A 7,974-nucleotide genomic window follows, 5' to 3' on the forward strand; every position below is an offset into this window, starting at 1 on the left:
TTTTTTTTTTCCACTGAAAATATTTTATTGGCTTTCTGACCAGAAACAGGAATTTATGTGCCAGGAAGGATGATCCCATCATACTTCTGCTGGAGCCAGCGCATGGCCTCCTCTTGGCTGATTCTGTGTTTGGCCCCAGTGCAACCCGTCCTGCGCTTCTTGTCTGTGATGCTGAAACTTGGCCTACATAGAAGTCCAGGCCATAGATACCAATGCTTGGGGCATATTTGATGCCCAGATCAATATGTTCCTGGATTCCAAAACCAAAGTTTCCAGTATTGGAGAAGTTATTTTTCCTTAACTCATACTCTCGCACCTTTAGGCCTTTCTCCAGGAATTCTTCTGCCTTTGCCCCTCAGACTGTGCAGTGGACAGCGATCTTCTCGCTTCTCCTGATGCCAAGGGACCTGACAGTGTATTTAGTGTTAGAAGACACAGGAGTCTGACCGGTGAGCTGCTCCAATACCTTGGCTGCCCGCCTCAGTCTGTCTCCACTCTCCCCGACGCCAATGTTGAGGCAGAGTTTGCGGATTTGAAGTTCCCGCATGGGGTTCTCGGGAAGAGCGCAGGTCACTTTCCATTAGCCTGATAACCAAGTTTCCTCAGCCATAATCCTTACACACAATAGATAACCTGAAGTAACCTAGTGCTTATCAATCAATAACACTCTAATCTGTCTTCTGGTCCCTGCCTTCCAAGACTGGTAACTCTGAAGCCACCTTTATGCTTTTTTGTTCTTTTTAAAAGATAGGGTATTGCTATGTAGCCACCACTGGTCTCTAAGTTGTGATCCTTTTGCTGCAGCCTCCTGAGTGCTGGCATTAGAGAAAGGCATGCGTTATCCCACCAGCTTTTTGTTCTTTTTGTTTCTGTTATTCCTGTTTCTGTTATAGCCCTTTTCTTGTCTATAAAACTCACTTCTGCTGGGCTCATTGGAAAACTTCTTCTATATTATGGAAGGAAGGGTTGACCAATTTTGGAATGGAAAATAAAGTCAATTAGGATTGGTAAATTAAGTCACTTAAGTGTATCCTTTAACAGAAGAAAACCAAGAACATATATAGGACAATATTGGCCAATGAGGCTATCTGTCGAAGGGTAAGATGTAAGACATCCAACAGTCTAGATGGGGACATATTCATGTAGACTTGGTTTGTCCTGCGGTGTGTCCCCCTTTCCCAAAGGGGAAAATTTAGGTTAATTTGGGTAAACCCTGAACAACTCTGTGTTGAATGAATGAAATATAGATGGTTGTTTCTAAGGATGCAAAGAAATGTAATTTTCAAAAGTTTTCTTTCGACATCCAAGCTGCCTTGTCCACCAGACCAGAATAAGGCGCGTGGAATGGTACATGTAGGACACAAAGTTTAAGAAGGTACTCACTGTTAGTTTTGTCCCTACACTGCACACATGGCCCTGAGAGTGACTGCCACCTTAAATACATGACCTTTGTGGTGTCTTAGCACTTCAGCCCTGCTAGGCAATTTAGTAGTTCTGTACTAGGTTTTTTTTTTTTCTGTCTCAGGCTGCCTTAATGGCGGGGTGCAGTGTGGCATGTGGAGCAGGGGATTGAACTGTGGTCCTGCAAGTCTGACTGGATTTGCCCAGGCAGGCGCTTAAACAACTGAGCTAACAGGCAAGCCCATAATAGTCCTGTATTAGGATTGAACGCAGGGCCTTTACACTGATACACTCTCTTTTCTTATTTTTTAATTTTAGTGTAGAGTCTTGTTTAATTGCTAAGTTGCCCATCTTGGGCTCCAACTCTCAGTCCTCTTGCCTCAGCCTCCCAGAGTGCTGGGATTGCAGGTATGTACCACTATGCCCATAGGGACAATACAATGTATTTTTAAAAAGGATTTCTTATTTGAACTTGATCCACTAACTCTTGTCTGGGCTCTTTAGGAGATATTTTAAGGAACAGGGAGAGGGGCCATTGCTACCTTGGGAAATCCCAGTAACTTCGTTGCTGAGAGCTGTCACTTTGACCTGGATCAACACTCACAGTGTTTGAGGGCAGGTTAGGTAACCTCTGGAGTTTTCCTTTCTTCACCTGTAGAATGTAGATAATACTTATTCATTGCAGTGGTTGAGTATTGGAAGAAGTTCATGAAAAAGGCCAAGACAGGGCCTGGTACACAGCATGTGCTGCTGAGGTAGAAGCTTTGTAATATTATCACCGGTAGCCATAGTGGCAGTGGGCTACTGTTTGCAAGCCTGATCCAGACCAGCTTGTTTGGGAGAGAAAAACTATAGGCTCACTGAAAAAGCAAAAATAAAACCAAAATAAAATTTAAAAAAACCCTTATCCTGTTCCCAAGGACAGCTCTGATAGATTCACACCAGCTACAAACAACCCAAGTGAGCGCTCTGTATGTTCCAAGTTTCCCCATGTTTTTATAGCTCATGGCCATAGATTCTTCGCAGATGATAAATTTGTACTGGCCTTATGTCCCATGCAGCATTTGGGATGCACACCAGAAAAAAAGAAGAAAAAGCCACTCATTGTTTTTCTGCAACTCTTAAGTACCTGGCCAACCTCCTTGATCTGGCAGCCTGGACAAGGGATTTGCTGACAGATGTTTTGTTCTTTTGGCTCCTGGCATTCTTCTCATTTCTCTCTTCCCCTACAGCTTTTCCTGATGCATGCAGGGACAGGGTGCAGGAATAGACAGGACAGCTGGCAATGCAGAGGGGAGAGGCAGGGAGGGTGCATTGGTTTAAAAATAATACAATGTCAGCTGGCCCCAGCACCCTCACCAGGCTCCCAGGAACATGCTAGCTGCATCCTGGGGTCACTGTCACCCCGACAGCCCTCTTCTGTGTAGGGGTCTGTCCGTCCGCTGTAAGCTTCATAAGAGAACACAAGAAAGAGAACTTTTGCCAAGAGCTTTTGGCAAAAGCTTACAGTCAGAATTTTAAAAATAAGTTTCAGATTCCCTTGGTCTCATTATGATATTCTGAGTTGTGTTAATGAATATTATCCAAATAAAGGTAAAGTCATGATTGTTTTATAGAAATAAAAAGGAATACATACTAAAGATTCAACTCAATAATGAGGAAACTGATAGTGTTACAATAAACTCAAGTGGAAAAAAATCACAAATTTATGTGGAATAAAGGAACATTAAAATGAATGAACAAATGGACATAAAACTGGCTTGGGGGGGTGTTGTGGGTGGGATTGCATCTCCCCATATTCCCCTTCACCTCCAGGCCTTCAGAACACATTGAATTTTTTTTGAAATTTTCATTGTTTCTAATGGTGTTGTATTTTTAATTCTCTTTTTAAGTTTATTTTAATTTTTTAATAGATTACACATTGAAAATAAATTATTTACAAACATAAATGAATATAACAATAAAAATTGTCCAAAATAAAAATGAAGAAAGAATTTACAGATCAGTCATAATAGTTCACTGTGTCAAAACCAAGAAACTTATATTCATATAATCAGAATTCTCAAAGTAGAAAGGAGTAGGCAATAAATATTTAAAGATTTAAAATTTCTGAATTTAGTTCAACTTATAATACCTCATTTCCAAGAAAAATGAACCTTTTTGCACCAGAAATTTAAATAAAATCATACCAAGATACACAAAAATGAAATTGTCCAAAACTTATTGTAAAGGAAAAAAATCATTAAAGCATATACTTAAAAAATATTAGCTATGGAAGAACAAAATTAAACAGCATCTTATTTCACATTAGAAAGAAAGAAAAGGATCACGTGAGTAAGAAACTAGACTAATTAAAGGACTGAAAGAAAAGATCTGTCCTCTTTGAATTTTATACTTAGCAAACAGACCTTTGAAAACTAAGATTTTCTAGTTATACAAACTTGAAATATTTTAATACCTGCAGAAGTAGCATATAGGAAATAACAAAGAGCATAATTCAAAAGGCAAGAGAAGTTGCAGTATGCTCCTGGATGAACAATAAAGAACTCTCAGTGTGGTAGTTATGCAGGAATATATAAAATATATTAGATGAACCCTTATTTAAAGGTCATTGAAGATTTCTATGAAACAGTACCAATCTTATGTTGGGTTATACATGTATTTTTTTTTCATAAATATGTGTGTGTAACAGATTTAATTTGGAGACAGGATCTCTAGAGAGATAATTAGTTTGAAGTGAGGTCCTCACAGTGGCCCAGATCCAGCTGGTTGCTTCCTTGTGTGAGAAGATTAGGACACATACTTCAGGGAGACTGTGAAAGACAGTCAGGCCTCAGGAGAACCAGCCCTCCATCACCTCAGCTCTCAGATCCCCAGCAGTGAAAAAACCCAGCTGCTGGAGGGTTTTTTTTTCTTTTCCCTTTTTCTCTTTCTGGTGTTGCTTATGCTTTCATGGCACTGGGGATTAAACCCAGGGCCTTACACATGCTGGGCAAGTGCTTCATAACCAACTTACCTCTTTAGCCTCCAAGTGCCTATTGTTTAAGCAACAGACACTCCTGGTTCATGGGACTTTTTTTTTTTTAAACATTTATTTATTTATTTATTTATTTATTTATTTATTTGTCTTGTGTGTGTGTGGCCAGCTCAGCCCCCCAGGGGGCGGGGCTGGCTGGCATGTGGTGCTGGGGGATTGAACCGCGGTCCCTGTGCTTTGCTTTGCTTAGCTTAGCTTGTTCTAAATAGGTGCTTTAGACCACTGAGCCATCTCACCAGCCCTCATGGGACTTTGTGATAGGAGCTCAAGGAGATGAACACAGAGGCAAGGCCCCATGTGCATGGGCACAGATGGCAGTGACTTTGCATCTCCACCAGTTCTCTGCAATGTATAGACTTGTGAACTAGTGCCCACAGGATCACATAAGGCAGCCATCTTACTAGTGGGTTATTTAATGACTAGGATCAGGAGAAATTATTGCTTGAAAGTTAAATCCAGCTCTATGCTGAGTGTGATGGTATATGCTCATAATCCCAGCAGCTGGGAGGCGAAGGCAAGAGGATTACCAGGAGTCCAAAGCCATGGTGAGTTGAAGGCCAGCTTGAACTGTGTGAGACCCTCTCTCTCTCTCTCTCTCTCTCTCTCTCTCTCTCTCTCTCACACACACACACACACACACCAGAAAACAAAACAAAACAAAAATCCAGGCAGCCCCATTCTGGTTTTGTAAATAAAGTTTTATTGGAAAACAGCCTCATTCATCCCTTTACATATTGTCAGTGGTCGCTTTGCCCCTACACAGGTAGAGACAGGTAAGTAGATGCCATCTTCAAAGTCAAAACTATATGCTAGCTGGTCTTATATAGAAAAAGAAGGCCAGGGAGATAGCTTAGCAGTCTATGCGCCTGCATGGCAAGTTCAAGGACCCGGGTTCAATCCATAGTACCACATGCTGTGCTGCCTCTGCCCTGGGCCCGCTGAGCCAACCGCTGGAACCAGGCATGGTGGCACACTCCTGTAATCCCAGTGCTGGGGTAGGGGGCTGAAATAGGAGGATCACCAGGAGTCTGAGCTGTGTAGCAAGAGTGTTCCAAATACATATTGTTTTTTTTTTTTAAAAATGCAGCCTTGTCTAGACAATATATGGTTTTCCATCAAAGCATATATGTTTCCCTACAATTATGATATATTTCAAAGTTATCCAGGCCAAGTGTCTCCACATTCTGGGATTTCATGAGTCACTAAAGTTTAAAAAAATTTGTTTTAAAGGGATAGCTATTAGGCCTCCAGTGTTCACTTTTGTCAAATATTAACTACATTCCAAAACAGTAGATTTTAACTGTGCATAAAAGAAGATATTTTAAATTGTGTGAAGAGCTTGCTGCACTATCCTTTTACTTCTCTGAGTTTTGGTAAAACCTTCTCCCTTGAGCCAGTTCACGGTCTGGCTCCTGTGATCACTGGTCTGGCCTAGCCATAGGCACCAACTGCTGATCTCAAGCCTTCAGCGATCCTCCTGTGTCAGCCTCCTGAGTGCTGGGATTACAGGCGTGCACCAACCCTAACTTTAAAAAGAAAGACATGTTCACTGCAGAAAACTTGGCAAAAAAAAAAAAGGAAAGTACAAGCCAGGCACAGTGGTGCATGCTTATAATCCCAGCACTCAGCAGACAGAGGCAAGAGAATCACAAGTTTGAGGCTAACCTGGACTATATACTTGAAGGCCAGCCTAGACTATAGTGAGACCCTGTCCCAAAACAAAGAAAAAACTACCAGAAAAATACAAAACCCGGGCTGGGGCGATGGCTCAGTGGAATAAGTGCGAGTTATAACCTGAGTTCAATTCCTGGTTCTGAAAAAAACCCAAAAAAACAAACAAAAAAAAACCTCTTCTGTCCAGAGGGACATAAAATTTTACTGATACTTGGAGAGAATAAATGGACTTTACAATCTAATAATTTCCAAAAGACAAAACTCAGCCTATCTCTCCAACCCAAAATGGAGCCTGATACAGGGCAGACATCAATATTTACTGAAAGGATAATAAAATATAAATAACTGCAATGTTATTCTCTTAGATGATCCCTAGAAAATGCAGGCAGTTGTTTTCATCATCATTTTTTAGTACTCAAAAATGACTGACATGGAAAGTCTTCAGGCAAACGTGATTGTGCTCATCTGTCTTATTGTGTGATCTTGCGCGTTATCTGCTTTCCTAGTATCCCATGTACATTTTTTTCCCCTGTTAAGGTTTATGATTGTCAAGAACCACCATCGGCATCCCGCCAGCAGTGTAGAATGCCTGCCAGAATTTATTGCTTTCAGTATTCATTTCTCTATTTATTGATTGGACTATTTAATTTTTTTGTGTTTAGTTTTTTGAGTTCTTTATATATTCTAGAGATTTACCCTCTGATAAAAAAGTAGCTTTTCTCCCTTTCTGTAGTCTATCTCTTTATTCTATTAGTTGCTTTCTATGCTGGGCTGAAGCTTTTTAACTTGGTACATTCTTGTTTGTTGATTATTGCTATTATTTCCTGTGCTATTGGAGTCTTATTAAGGGAGTCTTTGCCTGTGCCTAGCGCTTCCAGAGTTTTTTCTTTTTCTTTCTTTCTTTCTTTTTTTCTTTCTTTCTTTCTTTCTTTCTTTCTTTTTTTCTTGTTCCAAAGTTTCAGGTCTTATATCTAGGTCTTCAATCCATTTTGAATTGATTTCTGTACATCACTAGAATAGGCATCTAGTTTCAGTCTTTTACACATGGATGTCCAGTTTTCCCAGCACCGTTTGCTGAAGAGGCTGTCTTTTCCCTTGTCAAGAATCAAATGATTATACACCACTTTTTGTAGCTATTACTCAGGTTTATATTTTTGTCCCAAATATATTTTCCAGCCTTAGAATTCCCACTCTGGCTGTGCTTTTGAGAAGCGCTAACTCCCCGCCACGGGGCTGGCTGGGCCCCTGAAGAGAGGACCACCGTCCGCTCAATCCCGCGCCGCTCAATCCCGCGCGTCTCCTCAGCGCTCCCGGGAACCAAGAGGCCTGCGTCCCACGATATGTGTGAGGAACTAAAAGGTGCAAGACCAAGAGAATCTCTGTACAGATTCTCTTCAGTTCCATTCATACTGCAATTGCTAAAATCACATGTTTTTTAATATTTGAAGGATGGTTATACAAACGTGTGATTGAAATTATGAACAACCACAATAAGGAGCTGCTGTGGCACACGTAAGGGTCCTGAGAAGGCCGTGTACACAAACCCGTTTCTCAGCTTGCGGCAATACTGGGAGGCGGTGGAGCATTTAGGAGGCGGGGCTTAGGGAAAGAAAATGAGCTCATTGGAGGATGGTGAGACTCAGGCCCCGCCCCTACCTCTCTTTTTGCTTGCCAGCGGCCCTGAGGTGCCTGCTTCCAGGGCCAGGCATTGTCACAGCAGTGTACTGCCTCACAGGAGCCCCAGTGCCATGGAGCAAAGCAGCTATGGACAGAAACCTCTGAAACTGCAATCCAAAAAAAATTTTTACCATCTCTCTCTCTCTCTCTCTCTCTCTCTCTCTCTCTCTCTCTCTCTCTCTCTC

At 41.4% G+C, this 7,974-nt stretch overlaps 1 pseudogene; it reads right to left on the reverse strand.

The window, feature by feature from the left end:
* Positions 1-53: 53 nt before the first annotated feature.
* LOC101560829 lies at positions 54-550 on the reverse strand (annotated as a pseudogene).
* Positions 551-7,974: the final 7,424 nt, after the last annotated feature.

Source organism: Octodon degus, unplaced genomic scaffold, assembly GCF_000260255.1.
Source record: "Octodon degus isolate 3935 unplaced genomic scaffold, OctDeg1.0 scaffold00028, whole genome shotgun sequence".
Classification (NCBI taxonomy): Eukaryota; Metazoa; Chordata; class Mammalia; order Rodentia; family Octodontidae; genus Octodon; species Octodon degus.